At 46.7% G+C, this 19,850-nt stretch overlaps 1 pseudogene; it reads right to left on the reverse strand.

Moving 5' to 3' along the window:
* Positions 1–10,692: 10,692 nt before the first annotated feature.
* On the reverse strand, positions 10,693–19,833 carry LOC130017690 (60S ribosomal protein L7-like; annotated as a pseudogene).
* Positions 19,834–19,850: the final 17 nt, after the last annotated feature.

Below are 19,850 nucleotides of genomic sequence, written 5' to 3' on the forward strand. Positions count from 1 at the left end.
AAACAAAGAAACGATCCGGGAGAGGGACAGAAACGCCCACAGCGCCATCTCGTGGTGTATCGCCAGAACTGCCGCAGCCCACCTTTACCACGCTTTAGATTTCCAGCCCAGTTCTTTGCTTCAATGTTAGGAATAGGGTCATTAAGTATCAAGCAAGCCACTTGGGTCGCTGCAGCGGGAGCAGAGCGGTTAGTGTTCATGGCTTGCAGTCACAGGCCCCGGTTCTTTCTCTGGCTCTCCATACAGCCCCACCATCATGCCGGATTCCTGAATTCAACGTCAGGAGAACCTCTGCTGTTGCTGGATTTGTGTCCCCCAAACTATAAAAAAATCAAATACAACCAAAAGAGCCCCAGTCCCTTATTGGGGGATTCCCTCACCCCAACGTGGGGGGTTTCTGAGCTGTATCTTGCTGTATCCATGCTGACTCTTCCTTGTAGTAGAGTTTTGGGCTCCCTCAGAATGTGAGGTGCTGGGGTGTGGGTTGCCCATAACAGGAAATATTTCTCAATGGCTTGGTCACAGACATATCAAAGTGGCTTCAGAAGGTTTCTAGCTCAGTGAAGAGAACAAAACATGAAAATAAATGACTTTGCCTTGCACTTTCCACGTCAGTTCAATCCTCTGCACCCTTCCTGGTCCAGAGACAAAGTGTGAGCAATCCACTCAATCCCCAAGAAGATTCTTTCTTTGGCTCTCCATACAGCCCCACCATCATGTTGTAGTGATTCCTGAGTGCCAGGAGTAACCCTGAGCATTGCTGGTGTTGGGCCTCCAAACTATGAACAAACCAAATAAAACCAAAACAGCCTCAGTCCCGTGATGGCAGATTCCCCCACCCTAACTTGGTGGGTTTTGAGCTGTATCTTGCTGTATCCATGACCCCTTTTCTTTGTAGAATGAAACGCCCTGCCTGCTGTGCTATCACTCCAGCCCAGTGTCTCATTTTTGCTTGGACTCTGGTTTGAGGCAGAGACCCCGGTTGGTGGGGTTTATGATAGAGATCAACCAGGATGTTGCAGTGAATCCTTTGGAATGGAAAAAGAGGCAAACCTCCACACTTCAAACCTTCCTCTGTTATGTTTTGAGGAGTCACACCTGTTTTTCTCAGGCCATACTCTTGGGTCTGAACTCATCCATACCTGTGAGGGGGGACATAGATATCCCTATGGGGATCTGGACTTAGAATCCGAATCAGTCTTGTGCAATCAAGCACCTTCCCGCTGTATCAGCTCTGCACTGAACTGTTGTGTTCAGATTTTTATTAGATTTCCCTTAACATTGAGAATAAATATTTCTGAAAAGTTTAGGATAATGGCCCTGTCATTATTCTGAAATAGGGTGGATTAGAGATAGTTGAAATGGACTTGACTGTGCACAGAAAGATTTTTGATGGTTCTATGAAACGATGGAACAGGCCCCTTGATCAAAATATTTTACAAATGGTGGGAACCTGGAAGAATGCCCAGACTCCCGTCTCAGCAGGCAATAACATCAGCTGTGATGACTAACTATAAAGGGTGGTCACAGTTCTGGATTTTGCTCTCCTCATTTCAGTTATATTTGGAGAAAAGACGACAAAACGTTGTGTTTGCAAGTGGTAAAATCTCAACCCTACTAGCAACCAGAATGATTAAAACCGTTTTTGGTCTGTCCAAAAGACCAAGTCTACAAAATGATCTAGTACACTTTGGTGCCCATTAGCTCCTATGTGCCTCCGTTCTTAGGGTAGGTCCATACATGGATTTATTTATTGAAATATGTTTTATGTAATTCATGCCATACTGGCAGTTCCTACGAGTCTGTGTTGTTTTGGATTCCAGGAATGGAACTCAGAAAACCATGTTTAACATAAGTATTAAGCAACAGTAATAACCTCTTTCCCCATACTCTTGGTTGAAAACGCGTTTCTAGAGCTGCGTCCTGGGGTTTCCTTGTATATTCTTATATAGCGTGTTTTCAGGGGGTAGAGTGTTCACTGTACAGTGCTCTCAGATGTTCTTCCCAGCCTTTGGTCCTGTTCAGTGTCTCTCTAGCTCTCTGGGTTGCTGATAGGCCAATTCCTCTGCATCTTCAGGGTTGGCTTCAGAGTCACTGCACCCGTTTTGATTAATGACTTCCCAGAGAAAGTCACTGTCCCATGACCCATTCATAACCTACTTGACTGTTTTACTTTGAATCAATCTGCTTTTGTTTTTATGATGGACGTGTGTGTGGGAGCATTGGTTCCATGTTTGACAAGTACAGGACCAAGGGACACTGCCTTAAGTCAATGCCCTGAACTCTGTGACCAGCCCCTCCAGCACTTACCACTCCTCTCCTTTATCCAAGCTCATTTCTCTTGCATTGAATCACCTGATCTGGCACTTGTCTGTCTGCACTTGGAACCTGGCACTTTAAGGCTCCTTGGTGAAATGGATGATGTCACAGAAGGGAGTCTTCCATGTGCACCTTTACTTCCTAATGATGTCCAGTGGATCAGGCCTCCTCCGGGCACACCTTTAAAGGACAAAGTGATACTTCAGTCGAAGGGGGGCACTGAAGGCCAATTAGTGGCAGGACATGAGGACCTTTCACCTCCAGTGCCTGTAATGTGACCAACGGGATTGCGCCAGCTTTTGGGACACTTTTGTGGTTGTTTTTCACTCCCCCTTATCCATATCCAGTAGTTTCCTGGATCTGTCTTTCTCCAGAGGCTTTAGGGGGATATAGAGCTTTGCTGGGTGCTCTGGGGGGATTTAGCACGGCACAGGGGTCTCGGGTGTGAGTGCATTATCCTTGGGGGCATCTTCACTTCCAGCTCTGCGATGGGGCACCATTGCCAGGATGCAGAGCTGAGCATGGAGGCTGTGGTTCTTGAAGATGCCTGGCAGAAGTCTTAACCATCCCAACCTTCTCAACCAGGGGTTGTACCGGGCCCTGTCCTGCAGCTTTCTGTGTAGACATGCGTATGTAAAACTGCCAGATCACTTTGAGTGGCCGCTTCTCAGCCCCCAATGGTGAGGGACCCTGTTGAAGCCCGTCCTTTTCATTGGCAACTGCCAGGAGGATTCCTGGGGGCCTGGTCCTATCATGTGGCTGATGTTTGTAAATTAATAAATAAATGAACATTGGGACTCAGAGAGATGGTCTTGGTGGCTGTTTGCAAAGTATTTTTGTGAATTTTATTTCCTTTGTAAATACAAAGACTTTCTGCTCGACATGTTATCTGTTCAGCTCATCCCTCACTATCTATCCCAGACCTGGCGACCCCCAGCTGTCTGGATCACCTGATCCTATCCCAGAAACGAGGAAAAATGAACCTCTCTGACCAGGGAATTACCTGTTCAGGAATATTTGAAGTCTGGCCCTTTAAGTCTCTGGGCAAATGTGCAGGTGATGACACAAAATCCGGGTCCTTTATCCGCGGTGCCTTAGCGTTCTGTGTGGAAGTGCTGGCGGGTCCCGTGGTTGTGGAAGGTGAGGAGCGGGTGAGGGGGAACTCAGGGGATGCAGGGTGGTCCGGGAACATCGGTTTCCCCGCTGGCCGCCGGAGTGGTCGCTCTGAGCGTCTGAACCTTCGCGGTCTCCGCCTTGTGTGTGGCGGGGTCCTCCATGGTGGTGGCCGGGGTGGCGGCCCCTCACCCCAGATGCACCGAGAGTTCCTTCCGGGAGCTTTATCTTATTTATAAATTGATTTTGAGGGATACACGGTCATTTTTACTGAGGAGAACTTAGAAAGATGCATAAGGGGGGAACGCGGCCGGCCAGGTTTGATCCCGGCACCCCACAGCGTCCGGGTACCAGCCTGGAGTGAGCCCAGGGCCCGGAGTAACCCCTGAGCAAAGCCCCCCAGGGCCCCCCAAAAAGGTGGGTGGGTAGAGGAAGCACGTGGTTGAGGAGAAAAACGAATTTGAAGCACTAAGGTCGTTCTGAAAGCTTGAGAAACAAGGACAATAACCGAACAAACAAAAGTGGAAAAAAAGTTTTGTTTTTTTTTTTTTTGCTTGTTGGGTCACACCTGGCGACGCACAGGGGACCATATGGGATGCTGGGAATTGAACCCAGGTCGGCTGCGTGCAAGGGAAACGCCCTACCCGCTGTGCTATAGCTCCAGCCCGTTTTAATTTTTTAATGTGTTTTAGACCCTTACCCGATGGCGCTCAGGACTCCCTCCCTGGGGATCCGAGGACCCTTTGGGGTGTCAGGATGCGAGGCCAGCGCGCTCCCTGCTGACCCATCCCTCGGGCCCCTCACAAAGCAGAAAGCGTCAGAGCTAGAGGGAGTGTCAGTCTCCCCCCAGATCTGATGGGGCGTGTGAGGGCACCTCAGCGTTATCTTAGTTTCATGGTGACGATCAGCATCTGGTCAGTCACAGGGGTGGGTGGATCATCCCAGCAGTGTCCCCAGGACATCCCGTTACTGGCCCCCTTTCATTCCTTTGGCTGATTGTGGAGTAGGTAAAGCATGGGTTTCCCTCATCAAAGGACCTGGGGGCGCATTTTTTCCTCTTGGGGAGGTTTGAGCCACACCCGGAAGTGTTCAGGGGTCACTCCTGGGGTTGCACAGGATACCCCATATCTGGACCAGCAGCATGAGAAAAAACACCCTCCCCTCTGTCCTGTCATTCTTGGGGGGTGTCGGGGTTGGGTGGGCATAGGGGCACGGCATATTCTTTATGTACTTGGGGCTCAAAAGCATTTGGCAGAGCCTTTCTTTTTCACTTGTTACTTGTGCATTCAGTGGGTTCTGGGAGTACAGGGAGGTGGGGAGCTTCTCTTTACTTCTTTTTATTTATTTATTTTTCTTTTTGGGTCACACCCAGCGATGCATGTTGTTTAGTCCTGTCTCTACATTCAGCAAGCACTCCTAGTGGTGCCAGGGATGCCCAGATGAAACCCAGGTCGGCTGCCTTCAAAACAAATGCTCATTTGTCTATGCTATCACTCAAGCCCCAAGGTGTAGAGCTATAAGACAACGCAGTGTTGGGGGGTGGGTCCAGAGGGGTGCATCATCACAGTGGGTCTTGCAACCAAATGTGCAATCTCAGCAGAAAGTAGCTCAAAGACTTCTAGAGTGTGCCCTAAACCCTCAGGTAATGCAATTTAGGATCAGTATTGGCCACACCCCTTTACTCATTTAAATGAACTAATTATGTAGTCTGGAGGAATACAACTGCAAGACTCAGTTACTTCTCCTCCCTTTGTACTCAGGGATTATTTATGGCTGGGCTCAGGGAACCATATAGGATGCCAGGATTTAAACTTGGTTTGGCTGAGTGCCAGACAAGCACCTCATCTGCTATACTACCCTCTCCAATCCCTTTACACAGAAATGTACTTATAATTTATTTATTGTAATTTTTTGGGCCACAACACCACTCATTGCTCAGAGCTTACTCTTGGTTCTGAGCTCAGTCATCATTTTTAGCAGTGCTGGGGTGGGTGAGCATAGGTACTGCTGCATATTGACCCTGGCGTAGCTGCTTGAAATAAAAGCACCCTATCAACTTATTATCTTTGCTAAACCTATATGGTTATATTTCCTCAGAAAAAAGAATGTCTGCCTCACCTGTCAAGATTCCAAGCATCCTTCACTGTCCATCTCTCCCAGACCAGGGGTGTGCCCTGATGTTGAAGTGAGTACTTGCAGAAAGGGGTTTTCCAGCGACCAGATGCAGTGGGTTTTAAATGTCTCACTCTTAGGGGCCGGTCAGCAGTATAGTCAGGAGGGCATTTGTCTTTCTTGTGGTTACTAGGGTTATCCCCCATATGTCATAGGGTCTCCTGAGCATCACTAGGTATGGCCACAACCCCCCCACTCCAGAATTTGTCTGACACATGAACATTCTTTGAACTTCTTTTTGGGTGTTGGGGTATTTCTCCTGTTCCCCCTTCCCCCCTGTTTGCTACAAACTTGGAGATAGTCAGAGACTCTCCCCCTCAGTGTCCGTGTGTCTGGGATGCAGGGGGAGCCATGCCATGTCCCCAAAGGTAAAGCTGCTGCTCAGCCATCTGAGCTCCTCTCTCTGGGTCTATCTCACTACTTGGGGAGCAGATGAGGTGAGATTTGGGACCACACCTGGCAGTGCTTGAGGTCTGTGCCCTGCTCAGGGGACTAGTGGATATGGGGTACCAGGGAAGGCCCTCTGGGTTTTCAGTTGGCCAATATCTGCTTCAGTCTGGTGTATTCTATCGACTGCTCTATTCATACCTTAATTGGAAGTTCTTAAATATGAACTTTTTTTTTGCTTTTTGGGTTATGCCCGGCAATGCACAGGGGTTACTCCTGGCTTTGCACTCAGAAGTTACTCCTGGTCGTGCTCAGGGGTCCATATGGGATGCTGGGAATCGAACCTGGGTCAGTAGCGTGCAAGGCAAACACACGACCGGCTGTGCTATCTATCCAGCCCCAAATATGAACATTCTTGAGTCCTTTGAATAAGAGGCTGTTAGGAGGAAAGGAAGCAGTTGGAGGCTCTGAGCGAAATTATGGACTTTAAACTTTCATTTGGGATAAGTGCAATTTTTTTTCTCTTTTTGGGTCACAATGGCGATGCTCATGGCTTATTCCTGGCTCTGCACTCAGCCTCTGTACTCAGGAATCACTCCTGGCAGTGGTTTGGGAACCATGTGGGATGCCAGGGACCAAACTCAGCTCAGCTGTGTGCAAGTCAAACGCCCTGCCAGCTGTACTGTCACTCTGGCCCAAGTGTAATTTTACATCCCCCTTTTCTTTTGTAAAATCATGTACCCACAGGAATAAAATCATATAGTCTGAAAATCTGGCCTGTAAACTCTGAGCACTTCTGGGTGTGGTCCCAAAACTAAAAACCCAAAGGACTGACCCTTGCAAATATATTACTAGATTTCACACCTCTGCTGTTGGCAGATAAATTCCTCATTGCTTTTATTTGGGGAGGAGAGGTATTGGCTATGCAGAATGTGAAGTTGAGTCTGCTGCATGCATGACAAGTGCCCTGCCAATCACTCTGTGCTCTTTCTGGCCCCTGCAAACCTTTGAAATTGCAATTTGTACTTCTGGCTCAGGTTTGCACCAGGAGTCCCCAGGTGCCAGCAGCCCTGCCTGGATCTCTACCAGCTGGGCCCCTTCCCTGTTTCCTATCTGTATCCTTATCATAAGATTCACAGTACTTATCTAGACTTTGAATTCCTGTGATCAGTGATAGGCCACGAGTGCAGGCACTGGCCTTGCAAGCAGCCTGCCACACAGTACAATCTCCTGCACAATGCAGGATTCCTCAAGAACCATCTGGGTAAGCCCAAAGATCTGCCACCTGTGGCTCCAAAACCCAAGTCTGACCTGCATTCTCCAAAACTGGCTGGTGGAGGTTGACTCATGAACAAAAACTTATTTTTTCTGGTCATACCCTGTCGTTGCTGCTTTTGGTACCCAGTGTGGTGCCAGGGACTGAACCCAGGTCAGCTGTGTACAAGGTCCATACCCTACCAGACTATAGTTCTGACACCTAAATTTATTTTTGGTTGGCCACACCGGGCGGAGTTTACCCCTGGCTCTGTTGTCATTGATTTCTCTAGGTTTGGGGATGCTGTGGGGTGCTGGGGATTGAACCCTTGTCAGCTGTGTGCCACACAAGCACCTTGTGATCTGTGCTATCTCTGTAGCCATCATAAAAATGCTTTTATGCTGGGAAAATTCCAGAAAGTTGTTTTCTTTTTTCTTATTAACTATACAGTTAACTTTTTACCTGTGTGTTTTTGTTTTGCGGCCACAGCCAGCAGTGCTCTGGGTACTAGGCTAACCTGACTCTGCACTCAGAATTAACTCCAGGTGGGCTTGGGGGATCCTATGGTATGTGGGGAATTAAACCACAGTCAGCTTCGTTCAAGGCAAGTGCCCTCCCCAATATGCTGTTGCTCTGGCCCGGGACTTTATTCTTCTCTCTTCCACTATATTTCTATTTAGATATCATAACATTTTCAGTTCAAGTGGATCTACGACCCTTGAGATAGGAGAGCAGGTCAGCTGCTTGGCCTGCCTTCCCTGAGAGCAATTTCAGACTCCAAAGCAGAAACTTCTGGTCAGGACCCTAGGGTTTGTGCACCTCTCTCATGGTCACAGTTCTGACTTTTCTAGATCTTTGCATGGAGCTTCTTGCACATTTTTGGGAATTATAGGTGGGAGAAGATGATGTCGCGCTGTTTCACACACAGTTCACAGGGAGGAGGGAAGTGACAAAATGATAAGATGCAGTGACAGTAGTTCATAAGCTTTCAGGGCTGACTGTCTCTAGAGTTGTTTCAGGAGGGAGCACTGATTCTACTGTTTTGTGAGGCTGCTTTTGTCCTTGTTCATTTGTTTTGTTGTATTTGGTTTTGGATCATACTCCATTGAGGAGTACTCCCAGCTCAGTGCAAAAGATTCATCCCTGCCAGGTCTCATACTCTGTGTAGTGCTGCAGATCCAAGACTGACCTCATTGACTTTGTTTTGTTTGGGAAGGTTGGGGACCACACCTAGTGATTCTTGGGGTTTCTCCTTGCTCTGTACTCCAGCATTGCCCCTGGTAGTGCTTGGGGGACCATATGGGATGCCAGGGTCACCAGCCCTATCCGCTCTTTTTTTCAGATTTATTTTTGTGCCACAGTGGAGGTGCTCAGGGCTTCCTCTTGCTCTCTGCTCTGGATTCACCCCTAACGGGCATCGTAGCTCCCGGGCCACATGGCCCCATATGTACTCTGTCCACTACAGTGACTCGGGACCGAGGACATACATTTCCTATGTTTTGTCTTCCCACTCTGGAGAGCCTCACCTGCTCATTCACACAGTCTCAAGTTCACTCGCTGCTTTGTATATACTTCTGGGCATGTACCAGTACCAGGGAGATGGAGCAGAGGATCTTTGGGTCTGGCAGAAGTGTTGGGGGTCAGGTCACTTTTGCCTGCTTTGAGAGGAATTTGGGGCAGCCTGAACTCTTAGTTCAGAGTCCTCTAGGCACAAATGTCCACACACAACTTTGAATTGCTCACTAGACATTGAGTGTCCCCTTATCATCCCTAGTATTTAGGGCCCTGGGGGTCGGGGTTTTTTTTTTTTGTGTTCAGTGTTTTGGTCCAAGCCCATCATTGCTATTTTTTTTGTAATTTTTTTCTTTTTGGGTCACACCCGGTGATGCACAGGGGTTACTCCTGGCTCTGCACTTAGGAGTTACTCCTGGCGGTGCTCAGGGAACCATTTGGGATGCTGGGAATCGAACCCGGGTCGGCTGCATGCAAGGCAAACGCCCTACCTGCCGTGCTATCTCTCCAGCCCCCATTTTGTTGGTAAATTTTTAAAATTTTATATTATTTTTTAGTATATGTGCTGCCGAAGCGATGGAGCAATAGCACAGCAGTAGGGCATTTTCCTTGCACACAGCCAACATGGCCGACCCGAGTTCGATTCCTCCGCCCCTTTTGGAGATCCCAGCAAGCTACCGAGAGTATCTCGCCCACACGGCAGAGCCTGGAAAGCTACCCATGATGTATTCGATACGCCAAACACAGTAACAACAAAGTCTCCGATGGAGACGTTACTGGGCCCACTCAAGAAAATCGATGAACAACGGGAGGACAGTGACAGTATATTATTTTTATAAAGTAGTTCATAGTATTTGATTACATTTAATATTTGAGCCCCAATCCCACCACCATTACACCTTCCCACCACCATAATTTGGATGTTTTCATCCTGTACCCCAACCCCTGCCCCAAAGCAGAACTGAAATAATTTATTTTGTATTGTTTCTGATGAATAAACCACTGAAAATGCTCCAAAAAACTTTCGTTAGAGGAAAGTGTGTAAAGATTTTTGTATTTCACCCAGGGGTCATTAAGCCCTTACATAAGCGATTACTAATATGTTGTTAAGGGCTGATTCTTGTGTGCTTATATCTATCTCTCTCTATATATATTAATCTTTAAAAATATATTTCTCTCTCAAATTGGTTGCCTTCTACTTTAAAACCACATCAAATGTGGTACGCTACTCTTGGAGTATGAGTGGTGTGAGATATGAGATGATGTATTCATGGCTGCACGATCCCGGGATAGGTTTACTCGTGGGAGGCCTTCATTTCTCAGACCTTACTAGTCATAAGAGAAAGCATACTGGAGAGAAACTGGTGTTCTCTGGCCCTACTCCTGGCTCTGAGTTCAGGCATCCATACCTGGGGACTCTGGATCATTTTGGGGTACTGTGTTTAGTATCCAGGTCGGCCATGTGTGACTAGCTCCTTACCCCCTGTATCATCTCTGATATTGTTATATTTGTGTACGTATAAAGGATAAATATTTTCCAAAGTGTCATCTTAGGAAAATGGCCCTGGCAAGGTTCCTATATGGGGTGGGATGGGGGATAATTTATTTTTTTAATTAAAGTGCCTTTGTCTATTTGGATCATACCTGATAATGCTCAGGGGTTGCTCTTGGCTCTGCACCCAGGTATTATTTCTGTTGGTGCTCCAGGAAACTCTTAAGATCCTGTGTATTGAACCCAGGTCAGCTGTGTGCAAGCAACACCCTTCCCCTATGTACAATTGCTCTGGTCTCAATTGGAGACAGTTTAGATGAACTATACTGTGCATAGAATGTCATTTGAAAGGATAGAAGGGGATCTATGATGAAATCTTTTTTTTTCAATTTGAAAGCAATCGTTTATTAACTGACCAGATTATAAAAATATGGTAGATACCTTAGTTCATCCATCTAATCAGCTGGTTGCTGGTCTTCTCTGTTGCCAGCATCTACAAAATGGGTGGTCTTTTTCTTCATCCCACCCCGGAGAGAAGATAATTTGAAGGGCCAGAGGAAGTTGTTTGCCTCTTTGAAGCGCTTTCCAACAGTCTAGATCTCATGAATCAGATCCTCAATGCAGATGATGTCATATTTACCCAGAGTTCGCGCGATCAGTGCATTATCCGTTAGGGCAATTCGCTTCTTGTGGAGTTTGCCATAACCATGCTTGTAGATCAATTCATTTACTGACTTCAGGTTTGGGTACCTCCATGCAATATAGGGTTCCACGATCCTCACATGTTCATCGTAGCCTTTTTGAGTTTAACAGAGGTACCATTGAAGATCTGGTGAAGGCGGAGAAGCTGTAGCGCCTTTGGGACCTTAGGGCTCACCCCATTGATACCTCTAATTCTGAGGACAAAAGCCAATTTGGGTCCCGCAGGGATGTAAAAGTCGCCAGCTTTTCTCGCCGTCCTAGCCATGCGATCCTCTGTCCTGTACATCTGCCTATACTCCTTGTGATAATGCTTAGCTTTTTCGTAGATCAGCATCCTCCTCACCTTTCGAGGCATCTTTTGAGCAAACTTCTTTCGCAGGCGCTTCATCTTCAGCTCTGCAAAATTCTTTCCCTTTTCCTTCAGGGTTTCTGGCACATCAGGAAGCTTCTTTGTCTTCTCTCTGGTGGACGCTGCTGCCGGCTTAGCAGGGACCTTCTTTTACTTCTCTTCTGCACCTGGTTCCAGTCAGAAAAAAGGATGATGAAATCTTTTACAAGTGGGAATATGGGTCAGCTCCCAAGCTCCCCACATACCGGCAGGGCATTCCATTTACCTGTGAATACTCAAAAGGTTGGTCACATTCCTGAATCCCACCCATGCCACTTCACTAATCTTACAAGGAAAAAAGGAAACATTTATGTTTGGATGGAGCCAATTTCCATCCATCTATGAGATGGTGCTCAGGGGACCATTTGGGATTCTGGACATTGAGCCCAGAATGACTGCGTGCAGGGCAAGCACCCAACCCACTAGCCTGATACTCTCAGTTTGACATCATGTTTCTGAAACTGCCTCCTTGGGTTTTCCTTGTAGCTGAGAGTCCACCGTTTGTGTGTTGTCAAGGGGTAGAGCGTTGGCCGCGCTGTGCTCTCTGATATTCTTACCAGCCTTTGTTCCTGTTCCAGAGTCTCCAGCTCTCTGGGTTTCTACTAGGTCAGTTCGTCTCTGAATCCCCAAGGCTGGCTTCAGAGTCGTTGCTTTCAGCCCCATCTTGATTAATTACTTCCCCAAGATACCCATTGTCTCATACCTCAGCAGCTACCTACCTGCAGAGTTTGATTTCTTTATCATTGTAATCCTTCTCTGCTGTTCTACGTGGAAGCAGCCAGCCCTGGTGGAATGTCTCTTTCTGCACACTGTGATAAAGGGTTAAGTCAGCAATTTTGCCCTCATCCCCTTTCATTTCTTCTCAGGTTCTTTCTGAGCATAGGGATGCTCAGACAGGTCTATTGTCTTCTGAGGGTGATGAAAATGGCAAGAATATGCTTGTTCTGACAAAGTCTTCCCCTAGGAAAAGATCCTTGCATGTTCAGCTCAGTCAGCAAACATAACGCCTTCATAGTGGGGCAGCCTCTGGTCTGTGGGAGAGGAATAGTGTTTATAATGTGTCTCTCACACTGACAGGCCCACAGGCAGTCATTTTGAACTGAACCTGTCCACGTGTAAGGAATGTGGGGGAGCCTTCACGTGTTCTCAGCACCATCACATTCCCTTAGAAACCCACAGTGCTCAGAATTCCAAGGAATGTCAGCACTGAGGACAAACTCTTGAGTCCAGCGTCACCCCGGCAGGACTATGTGAATATCCACACAGGAGGGAAACCGCTTAAGTGTAAGGACTGTGGGAAGGCCTTCGATGAATCTCATACCTTATACACAGGAGATTTTGTACTGAAGAGTCCATATGCATGTAAGGAATGTATCGAGAACTTTATCTGACTCATAGACCTTAGTATGCACAGGAAAAGTCACACTGGACAGAAACCATATGCTTGTATGAGTGGGAAGTCTTTGGTTGTTCCATAAGCCTGAATGCACAGGAAAACTCACACTGGAGAGAAAACTTGTATGTGTGAACAATGTGGGAAGGCCTTCCCCTGAAGTCTTAGTTTTCACGAAATTTGTATCGAAGAAAACCCTTATATATGTGAGGTAGGTGGGAAGACCTTTCATTTATTTTCAGGTTCTTTCTGAGCACAGGGAAGTTCATACTGGAATGAAACATTATTCATGTCACGACTGTGGGAGGGTCTTCACTTTCTTTTTTCCTTTTTGGGTCATTCCTCGCTATGTATTCAGGAGTTACTCCTGGTGGTTTTCAGGGGACCATAGGGGATGCTGGAAATTGAACATGGGTCAGCTATATGCAAGGCAAATGCTGTACCTGTTATGCTATCGCTGCAGCCTGGGTCTTCACTTTATCCTCAAACTTTTTAGTCCACAAGAAAACCCACTCTACAGTGAATCCATATATATATATATGTAAGGAGTATGGCAAGGCCTTTGCTTATTCTACAAGCCTTTTTGAGGCACAAAAAATTTCGTACTAGAGACAAACCTTATGTTTGTAAAGATTTTGGCAACACCTTCACTTCCCCTTAACTCCTTATTAAACATAGGAAAATTCATACTTGAAAAAAACATATATTAGGGTGGGGAGACCTTAACTCAATCCACAAGCTTTGCTTTGCTTAAAAATAATCCAGGATTGAGGACTTTCATATGTAAGGTCTGTAGGATAATTTTCAATCAATTAGCATAACTTTCTGAACAGGAAAATTCACATTGGAGAGAAACCTCATAAGTGTAAGGAATGCGGGAAGGTCTTCAGTTTGTCCTCAGCCATTCCTACGCATATGAAAAGTCATTTTAGAGTGAAACCTTATATATGCCAGGAGTGCGGAAAGGAAAGGCCTTTGCTGGATCTGCAGGCCTTACTATGCATAGGAGAATTCACACTGGGGAGAAAAAAAAAAATATATATATATATATATATATATATATATATATATACGCTCACACACATATGTAAGAAAATGGGAATTCCATCATCTGTCATTTAAAGGCACCTGTAGCCTTTTAAGGCATAAGAGAATTAATACTGCAAAAAATTCTGTGGGTAAGGAATATAAGGAGGTTTTCGTTTTCCCCTCAAGCTTTAGTAAATATAAAAGTTATGTTGGATCAATCAATTCCCTAATAACAATGGCCAGGGTCAGAACATGGCCCTTCAGTAAAACAGTTTTAGTTTCGACAAGTGGGTGGGGGATTGCTACAAAAGTACAGTCCGGAAGGAAATAATCCTGGTGCGTGTAAAAACTTCCTGTGACATTAGTACCATAAGGGAAAGGTACTTCCTGATTATCACGTGGACCATGCCTATGAGAGTGTACCCTGGCATTTGGACTTCACATTCTGTTAACTGGTAAACAATGAGTCTCAGTGATAGAGCAAGGTGGACGGAATTAAATAAAACGTAAGTAGGTGGGGGCTATAGGATGGGAGATGCATGCTGAAAGTAGACTCTAGACCTAACACGATTGCCACTCAATGCCTCTTTTGCAAACCACAGCACCCAAAAGGAGAGAGAACAAAAGGGAATGCCCTGCCACAGAGGCAAGGTGGGATGGGGGCTTGGGGAGTGGGAGGGATACTGGGATTAGTGGTGGTCGAGAATGGGCACTGGTGGAAGGATGGGTACTCGATCATTGTATAACTGAATCCCAGGCACAAAAATTTGTAAATCTACAACTGTACCTCATGGTGTTTCACTAATAAAAGTTTTTAAAAAATAGATGGGTGCTGGAGTAATAGAACAGTGGTAGGGTGTTTGCCTTGCACGTGGCTGACCCGGGTTCAATTCCCAGCATCCCATATGGTGCCCTGAGCACCAACAAGGGTAATTCCTGAGTGCAGAGCCAGGAGTATCCCCTGTGCAATGTCAGGCGTGACCCAAAAAGAATAAAAATATTAAATAAATAGGTACAAAAATTGCATTTTGCTTGGTATTGTCAAGGCACACCATGGTTTCATTTGTCGCTGTGACTCTGGCTTGGCTCAGAGGTCCTGGTTTGTGGGGGATCATGGCAGAGATTAACCACGATCCTGCGGAGAACTTTTTGACCTCGGATAGACAGCCAAACCTTCATTCTTCAGGCCGTTCTGTGTTATATTCGGGGAGCCACATCCCACTGTGCTGTCCATATTTGGTGTCCAGGTCAGCCGCGTGCAAGGAAGCACTTTACTTGCTGTAGCATATCTGTATTCCTTGTATTCAGGTTTCCATTAGATTTACACAAACGTTGAGGATAAATGTTTTGAAATTTTTACTTTGGAAGCAGTAAAATCCTAACAATCTAATATTCACCAGAGTGGTAAACACCATGTAGATATGTGCAAAAGGCCAAGCCAGGCTGCAGAGTGACCAGTGTGGTTTGCTGCCTATTAGCCGCTCCTTTCTGGGGGTTTGTCTATATGCTGTGTTTTGTATACTTTTGTTTTGGGGGAAACCTGACAGTTCTTAAGAGTTACTCCTGATGGTTCCCATTGCCACCATTGGGGAATGTCTGGGACTGAATTCAGGTTGACCAAGTTCAATGCAGGTACCTAACCCACTGCTCTACCCTTCTGGCCACGTACTATTTTTTTTCTTTTTGGGTCATACCCAGTGATGCATAAGGATGACTTCTGGATCTGCAATCAGGAATTAACGCTGGTGGTGCTCAGGGGACCATATGGGATGCTGGGAATCAAACCCAAGTCAGCTGCGTGCAAGGCAAACACCCTACCTACTATGTTATCACTCCAGCCCTGGCCACATACTCTTGGCTTGAAATCTTGTTTGTGAAACTGCCTCCTAGGATTTTCCTTGTAGACAAGTGTCCACTGCTCTTGTGTTGTTAAGGGGTAGAAGCCTTTGCTTCTGTTCCAGTGTCTCTCCGGCGCTCAGGGTTGTTCCTAGATCAGTTCCTCTCTGCATCTCCAGGGCTGGCTACAGAGTTACTGCTAATACAGGATTGGGGGACTTCTCCTTCTTCCAGATCCCCACTTTGTGACCTATCACTCTAGCCACCACCTTTCCACTCCTTTATGTGAGCCCATTCCACTTGCAGTGCATTTTTTTTCTTTTCTTTTTGGGTCACACCCAGCGATGTTCAGGTGTCACTCCTGGCTCTGCACTCTGGAATTACTCTTGGCAGTGCTTGGGGGACCATAAAGGATGCCGGGGATTGAACCTGGGTCAGCTGCATGCAAAACAAATGTCCTGTCCACTGTGCTATCACTCTGGCCCAGCCAGCGATACACATTTACCTGCTTTGTTCTAGTGGTTTTCTGTGCACCTGATGTCTGGCCCTTTAAGGCTGTTTGCAGAAGTGGAAGTGATATCACAGCAGGGCTTTTAAGGTGCTTGCTTTTCTGGATCAGGTCTCCATTTGTCACACTGGTGAAGGGAGCAGTGGCTGTCCTGCGTTGAAGGGGATCTCTGAGGGCTGCTTTTGTGGCAGGGAACAAGCGGCCTCCCATTAGCACCTGGCGCCTCCACATCTCGTCACTGTGAGTACAGGGGCAACGCCAGCTTGGGGGCACGTTCACGCTTCTTTTCCAGTCATTCCTGTGGCGCAGCAGTGACCTTTTTGGGGACGCAGAGCTTTGATGAGTATAGCAGGGGCTGTACCGGGGCACAGGGGTCGAGGGAGTGAGAGCGTGATCCTGGGGATAAAATGTGGCCTCAATTTCCTCCAGCTCCGCAAATGGGCAGTGGCGGGTGGGCGTGGGTATGAGTGAGGTGGTTACAGAGAGGGGAGGGGAAGCGGGGGCGGTCTTGACCCTCCCAGCACTGGGCTTCGCTGGGCCCTGTCCTGGATCCTTTGGCCCGACATTGTTGCTGTAGAACCTCCAGATTCACTTAGAGGACTGGAGCAATAGCACCGTGGTTAGGGCGTTTGCTTTGCATGTGGCCCACCCAAGTCCGATCTCCAAGCTCCACCAGGACGGATTCCTGAGCGCGGAGACCGAACTTTCTTTACTATTGTGTTGCTATAAATGCCCTCCTTAAAATCTGTGAGCAGGTGTTTTAAATATTTAGTTGTTTCCTCATTATGTGTGTATACATTTAAGAGTGTGATTTCTTCCTGTTGTATGTATCCCTTGAAGAAGAAAAAATAGCCTTCGCTGTCCCTTCTAATTTTTTTAACCTGAATGTAATGTTGTTGGATACTCGTATGGCCACCCCAGCTTTTTGAGGGAGCTGTTTGCTTGCAGGATTGTTTTCTATCCTTTCACTTTGAGCCTGTATTTGCTCTGACTGTTGAGATGAGTTTCTTGTAAGCACCAGAATGTTGGGTTCTGTCTCTGAATCCATTTTGCCACTCCATGTCTCTTAATTGGTGAATTTAGACAGTTGACATTGAGAGAGATTATTATTATGGGGTTTTGTATCATCTTTTTGTAGGGGTCTGTAGTGCTTGTAGGGTTTGTCTTGTCTTATAATAGTCCCTTTAGGCCTTCTTTGAGGTTTGGTTTTGAATCTATGAAGTTCCTGAGCTGCTGTTTATCTAGAAAATAGTGTACCATTCCTTAAAGTTTGAGTGAGAGTTTAGCCAGATAGAGTATTCTTGGTGAAGTATTCATTTCAGTGAGTTTTTTCACTATACCACACCATTGCCTTTGGGCTTGCAGGGTTCCTCTGATAGGTCTGCTGTGAAGCTAAGGGGTGCTCCTTTGTGTGTGATTTCCTTCTTTGACCTTGCTGCTTGCAGTATTGTGTCTCAATAGACAGCATCGATCATTCTAACTATGATATGTCTTGGAGTGTTTTTGTTAGGGTCTCTTTTAGCTGGCACCATTTGGGCTCCTTGAATCTGCATAGCTGCATTGTCGAGCTCTGGGAATTTTTCAGGAATGATTTGTTTCACCGTGACTTTTTCATTGGGATTGTTTCCCTCAGCTTCTGGTACTCCGATGATTCTAATGTTGTTCCTCTTGGAATCATCTCCTAAGACTGTGATTCGCTCTCGAGCTATTTTGAGGTCTCTTGCCATTGTTGTTGCCAGTTAGCTTGGTGCAGATGTTCTTCCAGCTCACTGATTCTGTCTTCAGCTGTGGTCATTCTACTGTTGAGGGCACAACTGAGTTTTTTATTTCATCTAACGAAATCTTTAATTCATGACATTTCTGTGCATAACTTTCCAATTTCTGCTCTCATTTCATCCTGGATTTTCTCGATTGTCCCATCCATTGTATATTTCATGTCCTCCTTCAATTTATTGGATATCTGTCTGATTGTTTCATTGAGTTCATTGAACATCTTCATGACTTCATATCTGAATTCTTTGTCAGACAGTTTCCTTAGGTACCACCTACTGAGGCTTCTGGTCTCTTTTCATCGCCCTGTTTCATCATTTTGGTGAGTGGGTATGGGAATTGTGATGTTACGCTAGATTTCTTGGTATGATTAACTACCTGCATCTGTGTGAGCATTGGCCTGCCTAAAATTAGACCAGGACCACTCCTACCAAAGTGACACCCACTTCTGAAGAGGCCACTCCCCCATGGGAATGTGGTATGTGTTGGGAGAGGTAAAGGTTGGGTGCAGGAGAAGACGGGCACAAAGTTGGGGATGAAGAGGAAGAGGAAGAGGCTCAGGGCTGCTTTTGTTCTAGGGTCCTAGAGGACGCCTGGGGCACTTGCACAGAGAAAGCCAAATTCCAGGTTCAAGTACTGGCGGATAAACTGACCTGGGTGGAGAAGAGGACCGTCACAGCGTTGTGGACAAAGAGGAAGAGGTTTATTTAATTTTTTTTAAAAATGAAAACTTGCCTTCTTGTGGCAGATGAGGTTCAATCCTAGGCATTTCTGATGGTCCCCAGAACCTCGCAGGCCCACACCAAACCCCCATAAAAATGAAAAATCCTCAGCAGTGGGGCTGGAGCGAATGCACAGCGGTTAGGGCGTTTGCCTTGCACCTGGCCACCTGGGTTCAATTTTCAGCATCCCATATGGTTTCCTGAGCACCGCCAGAAATAATTCCTGAGTGCAGAGTCAGGAGTAACCCCTGTACATCGCTGCGTGTGACCCAAAAAACAAAACAAAAAAAAACTCAGAAGATTTGGTGTGTTTAGAATTTCCAGGGAAGGAAATTGGCTGCTGAGGCTCATTATTACCATTTTAAATAAAGTTCTTCCCACCCCACCCAAGTTCCTCTAACGGCAGGTACCTCCACCCCCAACTTCTGGAGATGTTGGAGTTGGACCTGGCCCCTGCCACCCTCCTTATGGAAAACAGAGGACTTGGGACTTTCCATTTGTATATGAACCCCAAAGATCTCTTAGGGAGGGAGGAAGATATACTGTCAGAATTGTGGGGTGCTGAGGGAGGGGATGATGGGGCTGGAGACCTGTAAGAACTGGTCGGTTTGAAGAGATTGTGCTGTGGGAAGGCACAGTCGTCTTCTGTGCTCACTCTGGGTTCCGACTCAGGCACCATATAGGGTCACCTGAGCTGCCCTGAAAAATTTTGCGGACATCCACAGCCCACACCCCAAAATAATTAAGCCAGAGTCACTAGCTTATGAAGTCAGCTCTGAGGGCTATGGATACGACTCCTCTGTACAGAAGTGATTTTTTTCCTGCAGAAATTCTGATGATCCTGGGTCGCTATAGCAGTTCCTGAAGGCAGGTCAGGAACAGGAATATACATTTCTTAGAGAAAAGTCCCAGAGTAAGGACAGAGACGCCCCAAAGCATCCTCTCGCGGTGGATTGGTGGAAGAGTTGTGGCCCGACCTCTCCTGCCTAAAGATATCCAGCCCTTGGGCTCGCTTTCATGTTACCCTGCAGGTCACTAGGATCCAGCAGGCCGCCTCAGGGCATGGAGTGGTAGCCGAGCATCCAGGGCGCTTGCCTCGCATGGGGCAACCCGGGTGTCGGGATTGAACCCAGCAGTGTGGCAAGTGCTTTGCCCACAGTACAATCTCTCCCTCTAAGCCCCCTTTCCCAAACGGTTCCTGTCCCGGGCATCCCCACACCTTCGCGGTCTTCCATGGAGGAAGGTGGTGGAA

Source organism: Sorex fumeus, unplaced genomic scaffold, assembly GCF_029834395.1.
Source record: "Sorex fumeus unplaced genomic scaffold, SorFum_2.1 ptg000212l, whole genome shotgun sequence".
Lineage (NCBI taxonomy): Eukaryota > Metazoa > Chordata > Mammalia > Eulipotyphla > Soricidae > Sorex > Sorex fumeus.